The 15,759-nt window shown below is 41.8% G+C and overlaps 1 protein-coding gene across 9 annotated transcripts in view; it reads left to right on the top strand.

The window, feature by feature from the left end:
- Positions 1-15,759, top strand: part of ZNF644 (zinc finger protein 644) — a 76,007-nt gene that overhangs the window by 26,706 nt on the left and 33,542 nt on the right. For 2 of the 9 annotated variants that reach the window (XM_030953967.1, XM_030953975.1), the window contains exon 1: positions 1,509-1,589. The exons of 2 other annotated variants lie outside the window; for them this stretch is intronic. The gene's annotated coding sequence lies outside the window, so the exon portion shown is untranslated. 5 more of the 9 variants (XM_030953972.1, XM_030953976.1, XM_030953968.1 and 2 more) reach the window with 5 other exon arrangements.

The following is a 15,759-nucleotide window of genomic DNA, read 5'->3' as shown; positions in this document are numbered from 1 at the left end:
AAGCTTTTGAAAGAAATTTTTCTTGAAATGCAGAGGCCAAATCTGAACACACAGATGAGGCTTCACCAGTACTAAAGATGAGGAATTCTTCCTATGTCCTAGATATGACAGTTCTGTTTACGCATCTCTCTGTACTGCAGCTTTTTTCACAACAGTGTGACATTGTTGATGCATGTTCAGTTTGTGATTTACTCTGATCCCCAGCCCCTTTTCTGTAAACCTGGTGTTTATTCATCTGTTCCCAGTCTTGCAATTGTGTAATTGTTATTTTCCTGCTTAAATGTTGAGGTTGGCACTTGTATTTATTCAATTGCATCATATTTCTGCAACTATTTTTCAGGAAAGTTTTGAATTCTTTTCTTGTGCTGTAACATGCTTCCAGCTCTGCCAGTTTGGCATTGTTGGCAAATCCAATCCATGTAAACTGTATTCTGTCACATATATAATTAGACTTGGGACCACAGTCATGACATACCCACCTCCAGGGAACCGTATCTGCTGTCCTGCTATTTGTCACAGTGAAACGTTGCTGATGTAATTTTGCACCACTGCAGTCATTTCATTATGTCTTTTGCTTGCTCAATTAAGACTTCTCTGAGATGGTGTCAAAACCTGACTTAAGTCAAGCCATAACCGACCGAGCACTACTCACATCCAAGGCCTGGTATTCTGTCACAGCTCGGGACGAGTTTGGCTCGATGTGATTTTTTTGACAAATCTATGTTGGCTGTAACTTACCACTTCATTAGCTGTCATGTACTTAAAGATGTGTGATTATTTGCTTCAGTACTTTTCTGGGAATAGAGGCGGGAATGATTGACAGTGCTTGGCTCTACCTATTCCCCCCTTTTGAATTATATGTGCCATGTTTTTCCTCTTCCTTTCTCCTGACATCTGTCGTGTCCCTGAGCATACTGACCACCGCTCACACCTCTAACGTTGCCTTTATCAGCTTCTCACTCGAGTGTGAAATCCCCCGGGCCCGGCAAGTCTGAAAGGAAAAAATTAACTCATCTAAGCAGTCTCTATGCACTTAGCATTCTCCCCTGACTGCGGGAGAATTCCCTCTGTGAGCCGAGGCTCGCTTCAGCAGCCTTAGTCTGAGGAGAGAATGGCACCGAATGTGTCTTTTTGTCACCTCATGGCTTCTCGCCGCCCGGGCAGTGCCCGCTGCGCTCAGGTTCCCCGCGCCCCCGGCACCGCAGCAGCCCGAGCCTCAGCCGGCCTCGGCGTCCCCGCTGCCTCGGGAGCGCTCCGCGCACATCCTGCCGCACCTGACCCGCTTTCCCAGGCCTGTGCGAAGGGCAGCCCGCAGGGCGGGCGGCGGGCTTGGGGAGCCGCCCGGGAGGGACATTCCCTCCGAGCCCGAGGGGGACGGACATTCCCTCCGAGCGGGCGGGGCCGCGCGCTCCCGGCGGGGGCAGAGAGGGGAGGCCGTGCGCGTGCGCCCTTCTCCCAGGGCGGCGCGCATGTGTGCGTATGCGTGCAGCCGCGCGCGGAGCGGCGGGGCGGTCGGGAGGCTTGCGCGATGACGTCACGGCGCCGCGCGCAGGACGTAACCCCGGCGTGACGCACAGCCCGGCGAGCCCGTGAGTTTCCCGTTACGATTTAGTTTTTTGTATCGCGCCCCCGGCCGTCCCCGCCCGGCCGCGGAGTGAAGGGGGAGAGCGGGAGGCGCAGGGCCCCGCGGGCCGGGGGGCGCGGGCCGGGGCCGAGCGGAGCCCACCCAATCCGGGCCGGGCCGGGCCGGCCGCCCGCCCCTAGCGGCGGGTGGCGGAGCGGGCGGCTCTGCCCCATCCTGCCGCATCGGGAACATGGCGGCCGCCTCCGACCTGGTGCGGCACCGCGGCTCGGCCGCAGCCGCCCCCGCCGCGGTAAGTGGCCGGGCCGGGACGGCGGCGTGGCGGAGGCCGAGCGGCCGTGGCAGGCGCTGCCCTCCCCGGCCCTTCCTTCTCCAGCCCGCCTTGTGGCCTCTCTCCGTCCCGACAAGCGCCCCTCGCCACCTCCCCGAGCCGACGAGCGGCGTTCCCGGTGCCCCGGCCGGGCGGGACACAAAGGGCTGTGTCGAGGAGGGTTTTGTTCGGTCACATGAAGCGGCGCAGCCAGTGAGCGCGGAGCGGGGAGGGGGAGCGGGGCCGCCGCCATTGCCAGGCGCGGAGGAGCTGGGCAGCTCGGGGCCGCCGCTCGGGGCCTGGGGCCGGGCCGGCGGCAGCGGGAGCCAGGTAATGCCCCGCGGGCGGGGGCGGCCGGGCGGGACAGCGCCGTAGCTCGAGGGCGGCCGGGGTCACTCTGGGGGCCCGCAGGCGTCCGTGCCTTGCCGCCGCCCGCCCCGGCGGGTCCCGCAGGGCCGCTTGTGCTCCGTCGCGCGTCTCCCCGGTGCGAGGCCCGCCCGCGCTGCCCCCCTCTGCTGGCGGCCCACCCGGGAAAGGTTGTGCTGCCGTCCTGGGACAGGGAGAGCGTGCGCTCCTCACCCTCCCCTTCGCTCCCTTCCTTCTTGACGTGGAGCGGGCAGGCTCTGAAACGCCCGGTGTCGGTACAAAGGGCTGGCGAGTCCCCGGCCCGCCGCCGTGTGCCCTCCGGGAGCGGGGGTACAGCTCCCGGCGCAGAGATGGTTTACAACAGCGAGGGAAAAGTTACCAGTTCAGGTACCAGAGTCGTGTATTCGGGCTCCCAACAGCTTCAGGATCTGGTGATTTCTCTGACAAAGTTTGTGTTACCAGCTTGCAGTGATGAGCATCATCTTGACAAATGAAACGGGTGTGAAATGTAGAAAGTTTTATTTCTTCTTAGGGCTTGTGTGTAACCTTCAGCCTGTACTACTGTTGGCAGTACCTCTGTCGTGGTAGTGTGGTCTGTAAACTGACAAGTCAAGTGGTCATGGAAAACAAGTATGATATATCAAAATAGGCTTCCATCAGTGCTGTACAGCTCTAGCCCTTTAAGCAGAACCTCATTTGCAGTGGTATTGTGATTCCTGCCTCCCTTTCCAGTACATAATTTAATTATGAAGATTGTGTTATGGAACTTTGCTTTCAAATGCATATGAAGAATGAATGTGCACCAGATTTTAGTGCAAAGTCATTTCATCTTGTATAGAGTAATGAATTAACACATGAATTAATTGACAGAATTTTTAATACAAGTTGCAACTTAATTTTTGATTCAAATCATAAAACAAATTTTAAAGAGAAGATTCTTCACAGTGGAGGGTGAAGTGCTTCAGAGTTTTGGTGACTTAATGTGATTCTTCTGTGTAGAATTCTTTACTACCTGACTTGTGCAAGGTTGGGGATTTGAGGACAGAATAAATGGACTGATTAGACAAAGCAGGATACATCTGGGGAGCCTTTTAGTGGGTCACTTAGGTGCAGACAAAATGCAGCAATTTTCTTATTGGAGAGGAGTTTACGCAGGGTGCATCAAAGAGCAGTGCAGTGTGACAATCCTGTTACACTGACTTAGAGTCCGAGCTGATGTTGCAAACCTGTTTAATGCAACTGCAGAGGAATGTGGTGCAGAGTTATACAAGAAATACAGTGAGAACTGAAATTAATAATCTTCAGAATATCTTTTTAGAATAGTTTCCTCTGATGTCTAGTATTCATTCTTACAGATTTCATTTTTACTAAAAAGACCTAGCCAAGGAAGAGGAGTTTCGTGGAGGAAAGCACCTCTAATGTCGCCAAAGAGACTTGACTTGTCCTTTTATACATTTTTTTCATTTGTTCAGTCGGCATTATTTCTTTTTAATTAAAAAAAAAAGCCCTGGGCAAATATCACTGTAAAAAAAACCCCAAAACCAAGCAAACAACTGAGGGTGTACTACTCTGACTTTTTTTTCCTGGAAGTTTGATGAAGTCCAGTGTCTGATTTATGCTTAGTAGCACTAGGAGGAATATGCCCAGGAAAGTATGGAAGTTCTTAATGCAAAAAGGTAGAAAAGGTAGTTGAACTCTCAACAGGTGACCTGGCTAGTAGGAGAAAAATGCACTGACCACTTGGAGCATCTTTGTTTTGATTTCTTAAGTTTGTAGTATCATGAAAAAATGTCCTTTTTATGCCTAATTAGCAAAAAAATCCCAGTAAACCCAGACAGAAAACTCACATAAACGTTAATGCCTGTATACATTGTGTCCCTTTGATCAATTAATAGGAACCTTTATGCGAGCAGTGATAGTAGCCCACATTGTTCACAGAATTGTAGAAAAGCTCTTGGATGGCAAGGATGTGAAATGGCCATGTAAAACCAGATGCAAATACTGTGCACCTCTATAGTGCAATAATCCTCTGGGATGTCGTTTGGGGCTCAAATCACAGTTCACCATCAAGAAAGACCATGTAATGAGTTTGCATAAACTTCTAATATGTGTTGTTTTCAAGATTTGAAAAAGCACAATGGGCTCTGTTACTTATCTAGTCTGCAGTTCACTGTTGTGTAGTGAATATTTTATCCTGGTACAAAGTCTACCCGGAATCTATAGGATTTAGTGGTAGACGAGAAGGAGAGCAAGCTTTTTTAAATTTTCATAATCAAATATATTATAAAATAATTTCATATAAAATTATTTCTTTTACATCTAGTTGTTTAAATCCTGCCTTCCTGTTGCTGTTCAGCTGTACACAGTAGCTGTTAGGTTCACAAAAGCCAGGCCCTTACATTGCCAGTGAGGTTAAATGGGGGAAGACAGTGGCTTAACAGTGTGTGTGTATGTTCTGTGTTCTAAATGTTAACTGACATAACAGTTCTGAGCAAACCTGGGATTACAGAGAACTCTCACTCCAGTAGAAGTAATTGTAATGCTCTTGGAATGGGAACTGATTCATACTGGTTCATACTAAATCCAGATACTGGAAATGGAATTCTCTAGTTGATGTTTATTGATTGATATTGAGTGCTTTTTCTTACAAATAATTAACTAGTTTAAGGATGATGGGCTGTTTAGTAATTCAGTATTTCTTGAAACTTAATCCAGTTTATGTGAAGTTTATGCTCAAATCAGAATAAAGGTCAGATGGCTGGGTTTAGGAATATTTCAGGCCCCTTGTTAGTGTGTTGTAACCTTTCAGCATGCTGAATGCTATGAGTTAGATACTTATCATACTTAATTGGATTTTTTTTTCTTCATAAAGGGACACTGTTTTGGAGTATTTGAATGTCTGTATTTTTTGCTTGCCTTAAATGGCTACTTGATAACATTCATTTTTACAAAGCAGTAGAACAGGAGAGGGTGCATTTTGGGAAACAGGATGGGAGGAATTACAGGTGCCTTATTGATCGGTCCAATTGTAGCTGAAGTCATTAATGGAGATCATTGTACCTTCCCTGTTCTCTGGACCAACTGATAGCACCCATTTGTAAAAATACTTTTCACAGCAAAGTATCTCTTGTGTAATTTACCTTTATTTACAGGCCTTTACCTGATGCATCCACTTTTTTTGAGTGAAGGACAAGGAATTCCTTAGCAAATGTAATCATTGAAATGTAGTAATGAGTCCCTTCTGCCTGCTTTTTCACAGAATAATATTTTGGTACATTGATGGCATCGAATTGTGCTTTATCCCATCTACTTTCCCAGTGTGGCTCTTTGGTAGGGACAGGGCTGAGTTTTCCAGAAAAGGCAGACAGCAGGAGGTCAGGTGACTGCTTTTGGAAAACGGATCCTTTTATGTCTGCTGGTAAAGCGTGGCAGCTCTGAAGCTGCTCCTTGCTGCTGCTGGTGGGAAGTGGCTGTGGCTGTTACAGGCCTGGCTGCAGTCGGTGGGTGATGGTGCTGGTTGTGGTTTAGGGTTTTCATTGGTTTGGTTGGGGTGTTCTGGCTGATACGGGTTTTTTTCTATTTTAGCTTCAGTTTTCATTTTCTGGAGTGCTTGTCCTCTGTATATTTCTGCTGTTTGCTTCTGCTTCTGCTCAGCTCTCCTAAGAGCACTATGTGATACAATTTTTGATGCTTACTTTTGGAAGGCCCTCAATGTTTATAATGTTTGTTGCTGATACCTTTCTTCGTCTTTAAATGTGGGCATATACAACAGTTTTGTGACTTTTGAGTTTCAGGAGCTGTCTCTGATACTAACTTAGTTTTCTGAATTTATCCTTTTCAGTCAGAAGAGTTTGGAAATTAACTTAGTTCTCTGAATTTATCCTTTTCAGTCAGAAGACTGTGGAAATCTATAGAATTTGTATCCTAAAATTAGGCTTCCAACAACCAAAACAGTGGTTGTAGATTGTTGTATTTATTATTGTGTTTATTTTTATATAGGTTATTGTATTTTTGCATATAAGAATATTGTGTATTCTTATGAAGGTGTTTAGGAGCCTTCACCAAACCCACCAGATTCTGTGTTCTCCCAGTGATAATTGGTGGGGAGGACAGGGGAAGGGAGTGTTTTTTTCCAACAGCTGTATTTTTGTTGTTGCTACCCAATCGGCTTGGTATTAGAAACAATATTTTCAACAGAGGACAGGCTCTGCCTGCAAAGTTCTAATATAAATAACTTTTTTCCTTCACACAGAAGTGCTGGGTTTTTTGTTTTAATACCATAGCTGTGAGTGTATCTTCTGTGAGAAAGTCTTGATTGTGTGTGCTATCACAGGGAGTGGGAAGTGGCAGTTCTGCAGCTGGCTTCTCACAGTTCTCTCCCACACTGAAGTGAGTACTCTGCCCTCTTTTGCTTCCTTTTTCATAGCACGCTTCTTGACTTACTGAAATCACCTGATCTTTTATGTTCTTGGGCAAAACTTTAAAACTCAGACTCTGTGGCATGTAATGAAAATAACTGCACTGTGTATGAATTGCAGTGAATATTAGCATTCTGAACTTACTTTTTAAACAGTTCCTCATATTGTAGAAAGTTGAGAACAAAATGGCACTTAGAACTCCCTAATCGGGTAGTTATTAATGAAAAAGTATGTTTTTTTGCTGAGGTAAAAGGGAGAAAATAATTTGGGGAGACATGTGATGGTGAATATACCTGGATAAGCCACAGTGAAAAAATTGGAAGGGTTTGGAGCAATTACAGAATGGAGGGAGTAGAACTTGAATGTCTGGAATGCAAGTTGAGCTGAAATGCTGCAGAAACAGAGGTGGAAAGGTTACTTAAACCTTTGTGTGTTACATAAACCAAAGATAGTAGGTACTGTCCGTGATCTTTCTAGATCTTTGCTTTGGGGAAACTATTGAACATTTGTTTTATTTAACTTGTTTTCTTACAGAAGTGGTTTAGGATAGTGATTGGCTTTTTCTGTGTCTTTTTGAAGCCTTGACTGTGTTGGACAGTAGTGACTCAGGTGATGAAAAGTAGTTGACTTGTTGGTGAGCTGCTTTAGCAGGGATTCTTAGAGACCTTTCCTTTTGTTAGTGTTTTGGAGTAAGTACATCACTAGTGGTCTGTGCCATGTTCCCCTAAATGCCAGGCCCTTGTTCCCAGGCTTTGGAGGTGGTGAGACTTACTGAGGATGTTCAGTGTGATTCTCACTGCTGTATGTGTGGCTGAAAGAGCTGGTGGATGACAGAGATTGTTTCTTTCCTAGCATGTGTAAGATTTGGAGAGGAAGAAGAACAGCTTGTCCTGAAAAAAAATTGTTCTTCAGCTATCTCTCTCTACTACAGTGGTAAGACTGCTATTGCTTTTCAATGTTTTACCAGCAGTAATGAGCACTAAAAGGTACAATGTATTTTTGCACAAAGGAGAGTGCAAAAATAGAAATGATGCTTGGGAGAAGCCATCCAAGTTCCTATATAACTGAAATGTCACAGTATTTCTAAAAATACTATACAGGTACTGTGATAATTCATTTTTAGAAATGTCTTTTAGACACTAAAAACAACTTTGGAATTTGCCTTCCATTTTTTTGGTCCAGTGAAGTGTTACCAGAGATGAGCAGAGGTGATGACTTGTCTAGTAAGGAGTTATGTTAAGAACAAGTAAGCAGTTGTGTTTCTCTGTTTATCTTTACAGATATTTATCAATATTTGTATGTAGACAAACAATTTAGAGTTGGAATATTGTGGTTTCAAACATCATACGAAGTTCTAAATGAAGGCAATATTTAGGATAATGTACTGACATTCAGTAAAACTGAAGGCATCCAGGTTCTTTAGTCTTTTCAGAAGTTCAGCTATGTCCATTAGGAAATTAGAGAGATGAGTTGATAGTTTTGCATAAGAAGTACTGCAGCATCACAGCAGGACCTTCTTTCATGTCTTTTGGAGCATTAATGATGAGTTCATTTTTGGGTATTTTTCATGTGGAGCCATTTAAAGAAAGTAGGTTTGTTTGACTTCTGCAAGTTGATTGCTTTGATCTTTAGGATACTGGGTGCTGTTTTAAATAAAGTTCTATTTTATATATTTCTAGTAACTTGGCTTTAGGTCCATCTGGTAAGCTGCTCCTGAAGCGTGCTGATGCATACTGTTTTCAAAGGATGTAAATATAAAAGATGGAGGATTAATTAGAGATCACCTGTGTTGTGGTTTCCATGATCTTCTTTGATCAAAGTTTTCTTCCAACTTAGTGATACTAATACTAGGAGCTAGGGTGCTTTTGTCCAAAGAAATATCTCTGTGATTTCACTTTTGTTATGACAGACAGTTTTGCCTTAACTTTCCTTCCATTTTTAAAGTAATTTTCCAGAATGCCATTTTCAGCAGGAAAGACTGCTCTGGTTTTTACCTGCTTGAGGCTGTTCTTTTTCTTCATGTTTTCTGCCACTGTAGATTCATTAGCATTTCTTCCTGTCCTTAAAGTGGATTTTAGCATTCAGAAATAAAAAGCAAACCTGTATGATGTTAAATCGGCAGCTATTTGAAAGAATGCAAAACTGTTAAAGTTATCAGTACTTTTCCACAGGACAATCCTAATAGTGTAAAAAGCCCACCTCACTTCTCAGCCCTCCTCCCACAAAAAACCCTGACCAGAAAACAACAAAAAATCCTCCACCCCAAAACCCTCTTGGCTTTTTAAGACCAAAGTACAAGTCTGAGTGCTTTGTGACTGCCTATACCTCATAAAAAATCAAGGATACAAATATCACTGTTTTCCTCTAAATATCGTAAATTCCAAAGAGTTTTCTGGTTCAAGGAAGAACTTTGGTTTGGATATTCTGAAGGCTTAATTTTGGAGAAGTTGACCTGTTCTGTGCTGTAACTTCCTTTGTTTTCTGTTTTATTTGTTCTTGGAATTTCTTTTGTTTTGTGAATCTGAGGATAAAGACAGGTTATTTCTTAAATTTTTAACAATCCCTTATGTATTTCTGTACTTTTATCAGAGTTCTGCGGTGTCATTCATGGCTCTTGTTTTGTCTGAAGCTGTTAAAAGTTAAGTAGGTATTAAGTAAGTTCTGAACTTTTTTATCAGAATTGCTTTAATTTGGTGTGCTTCCATATGTTGTCTTTGAACTTGAGGAAAAGTTACTCTTGCTCCTTTTGTCCATTTAAACCAGGTTTCATATTCATACATATTCTCTCAGCATTTAAGTATTGGTTATATTTTCTTCAGTGTTTCAGTGGAAAACAAACAGGAGGTCTTGAAATCTAACTTGTATACTTACGAAACTCCTGGTGATGATGAAACATAGGAGCTCTGGGGCCAGGCAGTAGGCAAATAGTCAGCTGTGTTTAGGGGCCCAAAAGAAGGCACAGAGCCTCTGTTGATGTAGAACACCAAGCTTTTGGGACATATTACTCTTTGGGAATTTATAAAGCCTTTGAACAAGGTATGCAGAGGTTTTTTATTTTAACTGTGGATGTCCAAGACAATGGCAAAGTTTCCTTTATCTTTGGTGCTGATTTTGGTTTGTTTTAAGAAGCTTTGTTATTACTGCAAAAAACATAAGCTGTTTACTTGCTAGAAGAAAATATTTCTGTCTTGGAGTTATGTCCTTTTTAGAGTGGGAAACATACAGGTTTCTTTGCTTCACTTTAAAAACCATGTCTATATTCTGAAACAGAGTAGTGATGTGAATGACTTGTGCCATTTATACTCTTGGATTTTATGTAATCTTAGCCCATGCAGATCCAGTTCTTTGGTGCTATCCTAGTAATCCAGTGTAAAGCATATGAAGGAGGCTTAGAGTATCTGTCTCGTCTTTCCTGTTTCTTGAGCTACTTTTTGAAAGTTTGGTTGGGAAGCCTGCTCTGGTTAGGGAAACTGACAAATCAAGGACAGCCAATGGGCTGGATATGCACAGGTGAGGATGACTGGTGTGGCGTGCTGGAAATACCGTTTTCCCTTTGTGTATTTGGAAGAACTAATTGAAATAGCAAAAGAATCAAAGATTTTAAACTTTTCCCTGAAACAAAAGGAAGTGAATAAGTCCACAAGCATTTAAAGGGTTCAATGCTGAGAAGAAAAATATTAATTAAACCCTGATCTTGAAGTGAAGCCTGCATAGAACTGCTGCATCTTCTTGCAATCTCGCATGGGGACTCCATAGATGTTTATTAAACAGTTTAGAAAGTAGACCTCGAGGTACTGTATAACTTGAGTGGAGTCCTTGGGGTAGATCTTGAAAACACCTGCTTCATAGCAAAATGCTTTTCATGGAATAATTTTGTAGCAAAGGCAGTAACTTTAGTAAACGCTGTGACATTTCACCATAGGAAATGCTCCTGTGTGATGAGTATATCATCTTGTGGACCCTGTCCAGTTGAACACAGGGACCATGAATAGGAGCTTACTAACGAGATGTCGATGCTGTGTCAGACCTGAACTGTGGTTGTGGTGCTGGTGGTGTGTGGCTGGCTCAATTGAGTGTTCATGACAGTGGTCACAAACTACATTTCAAAGAGGGATGTGGAAGCATTTGTCCCAGTTTGCTTGCCAGGTCTGGTAGAATAACCTCAGTTGTAAAATGACTGTTGTTCCTATTCCAAAAACACTAATGCAGCTATATGGCATGAAGGTGTAAAATAAAACACAACTGGCTCAATTATGTTGCATTGCTACAGCTTATCTAATGTAGGAAATAGTTTTTACCTATTTATGTGGGCCATGGACAATGCTGGAAAACTTAGAGTGTCACCAGACCAAAGATGAACACTGAGCAGCTCAGTGAGGAAGGGATTTTTTACGTTTTCAATGGCTGTGAAGGTGATAGTGTTGACAGCATATTATAACTTTCCTCCTTCATCAAAATCATTCCTCTGTTACCAAAAAGCAGGCTCCAGCTGAATGAAGGGAAGTCCTTGTGTTACTGGCTAAAGTACATGTGGCTCCCCAAAGTGCTCTTTCATAGATTGTAAAGATTATAGCTTATATATCAACCCAATTAGGAAGCATTTTGTAGCTTCACTTCAAATCTGATAAGCAGTGGCTGAATCCTATTGTATGAAATATGTGTATATTTTATTTGGAAAAAGTTAGGTGATTGGTTTGGAATTTGTGTTTTTTGGGGATTGTTTTATATGGTTATTTTCTTCATCTTGGAACATTCATTGTAGTCACAGCTTAGTCTTCTGATAAGGAAGAAGGCTGTTTGAGAGTTAGCAGTCCTCTTTACAGGGAGTGATACTCCAAAATATGTACTCTGTCCTCTGCTGGAAGGTACTGTCATAGGGATATCAGAATAAAATCTCTGCTGCACCAATTCAGAGTTCACCATAAGCCTTCCTTCATTTTAAGTGCAAGCCCTTAATGAGATATTTCTTAGCACTTAATGAGCAAAGCTTTGTGAATACTTATGAAAAGTATGCATGAAATCTCTAGGAAATTTTTGTTACATTTTACATTTTCATGGGCACAGAAAATAGACTTCCTCTGAGGCTAGGAACAGGAGATTCCCTTTCCTGCTATGGTCAGGAAATGTCAGAAATGCTGTCTAGACAGACAACAGCAGGCATTAGAGCTCGTGATCCCAGCATAGCTGCCCTTTCAACTGGAACAAACTTGTGAGGAGCTGAATTTGGGCTTAGGATCCTGTTTTGTAGGGGGTACTTATGTGCTAATACCAGTTCACTATTTCCTGCCATTGCTGTTACAAATGTTTATGTAATTTGCTTTCTGTTCTCTACTGCTTTTTTTCAAACTGTCATGTATAGCAAGAAGGGGAGATTTTTTGGTAATTTTTTTAAGGAAAGAAGAAAATAGTAATTTATCACTAATTTTGAGCTGTAGGATTTTAGGCTCAACCTTTTTTTGAAATCTACATTGCAGTCTTACTTCAATAAAGTGTTTCAAGTTTTGTCATTTTTAAGACTTTAGAAATGCAGAGAAGACTTGGAAGTGAATGTGTACACTAGTCTGCCTTACAACGTAGAAAATTCAGAGATATTCAGAATAAGTCTATGAAGAAATTGTTTTTGGCTCCAGCACTGGCTTTGGCGTGGTTATCTGTGATCTGCGGAGGTTGGTGGCTGCAGTGGTGCGGTGACCGAGGCGCTGCCTGCGGCTCGGTGATCCTGTGCTGGGCTCTGTTCTCAGCGCCTGCAGGTGACAGTCATGAACTACAGCGCTGCCCTCCCCTTAAAGTATCCTTCTGTAGCAAACTCTTCAGTCTCCTAAATGTGGGGGTTGCGTCGTTTGGGGTTTTTGCAAAGGGAGCTGCCATGCTGTCACATTTCCATTGGTGTAAACTGAAATTGAGTCGGGTGCGGCGCTAGAGAATGCTGGTAGGTGAGTACACCGGACTGGAGGCATCTGCAGGGAGGCAGAGAGGAGTGCAGCCCGAGGAGACCGCAGAGCAGTTTGCTGCCTCTGGGTTTGTTCTGAGCTTGCAGGAAGGACTGTTGGCTTTGAGACACTGTTAAAGCTGGAAAGAAAATGGCTACCAGAAATGATTGTTGCTACTGTAAGAACATGGCGTGATTATTAATGTGCTGCTTTAACTACTGTTAGAAATGTTGTGTGAGATACTGCCTTGAAGTAAAAATGTCATTAAAGGGAGCAGATATTTTAATCCATTTAGATATAATGGATATCATCAGGCATTCTTGTTTTAGAATGCCAGTCTGCTTAGTGGAGAAACTAATTTCTAGTAAATATCTTTTAAAACCTCATTACTGCCTTTTCTACACTAAAAAAATTGCTTAATGGTTTTAAATTTTAATAATAAACATAATGTCCTTATAAAACAACTTACAAGAAAAAAGCAGTAACGAGATACTGTTTCACAAAATATGTTGCATATGGTAACATAATTCTGGCTTTCTAAAATTAAGCCCTGAGTGTTTTTTCTGCATGCAGCAAAGCTTTTTTTTTTAAGTTTTTTTTTATATTTTGAGTTTGAAATAAACATGCCCAACCTAAATTCTGTTTATAAAGTTCAGGATATATAAACAAGGGTCAGATTATAGAGTGGAATCTACTTGGGAAACTGTATTGTACTTTGTTTGATAAGGACATCAGTGTATGCATTTTGTCGTAAACTTCTCGCAGGTTGCAGTTACACTGAGGAATTTCAGAGTTATTTCATGCATTACATCAGGAAAGGGATATGTCAAGTTCAGTGAATGTGTGAATAATAATTTCTGTCTCTATCAGGATTCCACAGGTGGCAGATTGAGGACAGGTGTGGTCTGACAGTAAACTGTGTCTGCTCTTCTTCAAAGTCCCGTATGTGTGATGTGTTTTATACCTAGAGAAAATCCCATTTTTCTGTACTTTTTTCATTTTTGGGGTTTTGGTTCTCTCTCGGACTTCTTTGACTGAAAAGGCACTGGACTGATTCAGTAAGAGGTGTGGCTGATAAACTGTTTACAGTAATGTGTGCCAAATATGCGTAAGATAAAACTTGGAAGTTGTAGAAAATGAGTAGTATGTGAAGACGGATGTTTGAACTGTAGAATGGTATTGCTTAGTGGTACACTTAAGGGGATGCACTACTTTGATGGACACAATCTTAGCTTAAAATTTTTTACTTTTATGCTTAACTTTAATTAACACTTCATGTTTTTATTAAAATTCTGTAGTTCTGGAGAAAAGAGAGGACAAGACTACAAATGTGTAACATCACTGTGCAGTTTAGTATTTTTAAAACAAACCTTGAAATATAAGAGATTGCCTCAGATGTTTCTAAAAGCTTGCTTTTTTTGTTTAAGACACAAAATGCATGTTTTTTACTTAAGGCTGTTGGTTCCTTAGAAAGCACTTCAGTGATCAAGCTTTCCTGGTTTGCATTTTCAGTTACTTTTCAGCTGAGAAATGGGAGGTGCAAACTTGGACTAAAAGTTTTTAAGGAACCATAATCCAATTTCTTATGAGGTAGGGAAGATTTTGTGTAAATACCTTCTGGAATGCTTTCTTGCAGTGCTTATAGTCATAGGGTATGTCACTGTATTTTGAGGTGCTCTGTGTAAAGCTTACATGATGATGCATGGTGAAGGAATATATAGATATATATATATATATATTAGTGGGCACAGAGTGACTGTATAACTGGAAGGGTAGAGGCAGTTCCTGTACAGGTAACGTATTGACGAGATTTTGCTGCCAGCAAACTGAACCGAGATGAGTTCAGAGGCAAGGATGATGCCAAGGATGTATACAGTGCCATTAGCAGTTTGGAGTGGAATGGAGAGATGATGTAATTCTGGGCTTTAAGCTTTCCCCATTTAAGAAAAGCTGTTATATTTAAGGTATATAAGTGCAGTAAATGAAGAGCTAGTTCATGTGGTTAGAATGAATAGCCTGAAGGGTAACTGAGAATGTGGGAATGTTTATTATGCAAGTGGTAAATTGATCTGTAGCTTAAATGGGCAGAGAAATTATAAAGATGGTGAATTATTTCCCTGTAGTTTATTGCTTATGATAAATCTCATTGTGAAAAATGCCATTCAATTTAGTAGGGTATTGATTGATTGTAAACTTTTTACTATCAGTGATACTTAGAATGTTGTACCCATCTTAGCTGAGGGGAGAAACTGCATTGGTAAATAACCTTCAGAAACAACATGGTAGTATTTTCTCATAAGGTCTTGAGATTCTAAATGTTTTCAGGACTCACATCTTCAAACTGATGCTTCAGTTTAGTGCTTTTATGATGCTTTCATTTGTGCGTTCATTGTTACATATTTGCTTACTGGATAATGTATGCTCGAAGTCAATAGCTCTCAAATTGTTTGTTTCCCCTTGATTCTCTGTAGACATCTTTGCATCTTTATTGTGTGTGTCTGTTGTGTACATCTTTGAGTGTTTGCATCTGATCTCTTTACTGATAAAGGGGAAAAATAACCTTTTCAGCCAGTATGTTTTGATAGTCCAAACTCCTTCCTACCAGAATACTTTTTGCTGTGATGACTTTTCAATTTTTTTAAATTTATGGTATGCACATTTTTGAAATAATAATTAAATCACTTGTTAGACCTAATTGATGACATAAACAGAGGTTTCTTTTTTCCCATTCAAGCTACTCTATGAGACTACTTTTTTCCCTACTGTGATATTCCTATTAATGTTGCATTCAACTACTTGTAATCTTGTTTGGACTGAAACAGCTTCCCAGTCTGAGGTATGATCAGTTGTGTTCATTTCCTATGCTGTCACACGTTCCCTTGAAGTGCTTCACTGTCCCATATGGAGTGTTGTCAAAAAGCAAAACTTTCTATGAGTAGAAAAATGAGAGATTTCAACATTTCCACGTGAAAGCCCTACCACAGCTTTGGGAACTGTGCGTGTGGCTTTTACTGTGATGAACAGACAAAGGAAGAACTGTAACTTCTTTGAACTACTTTTCAGATAACTCTCAAAATCTAGCAGGAGATTCAAAATGCAAGAAGCAGTCTTCTCTCTTGCAGTTTCTTGCTTGCTTTTGTTCACGCACTGCAG

The sequence above is a fragment of the Camarhynchus parvulus genome, chromosome 8, assembly GCF_901933205.1.
Source record: "Camarhynchus parvulus chromosome 8, STF_HiC, whole genome shotgun sequence".
Taxonomy (NCBI): Eukaryota; Metazoa; Chordata; class Aves; order Passeriformes; family Thraupidae; genus Camarhynchus; species Camarhynchus parvulus.
This window is presented reverse-complemented; position numbering and strand designations above follow the sequence as displayed.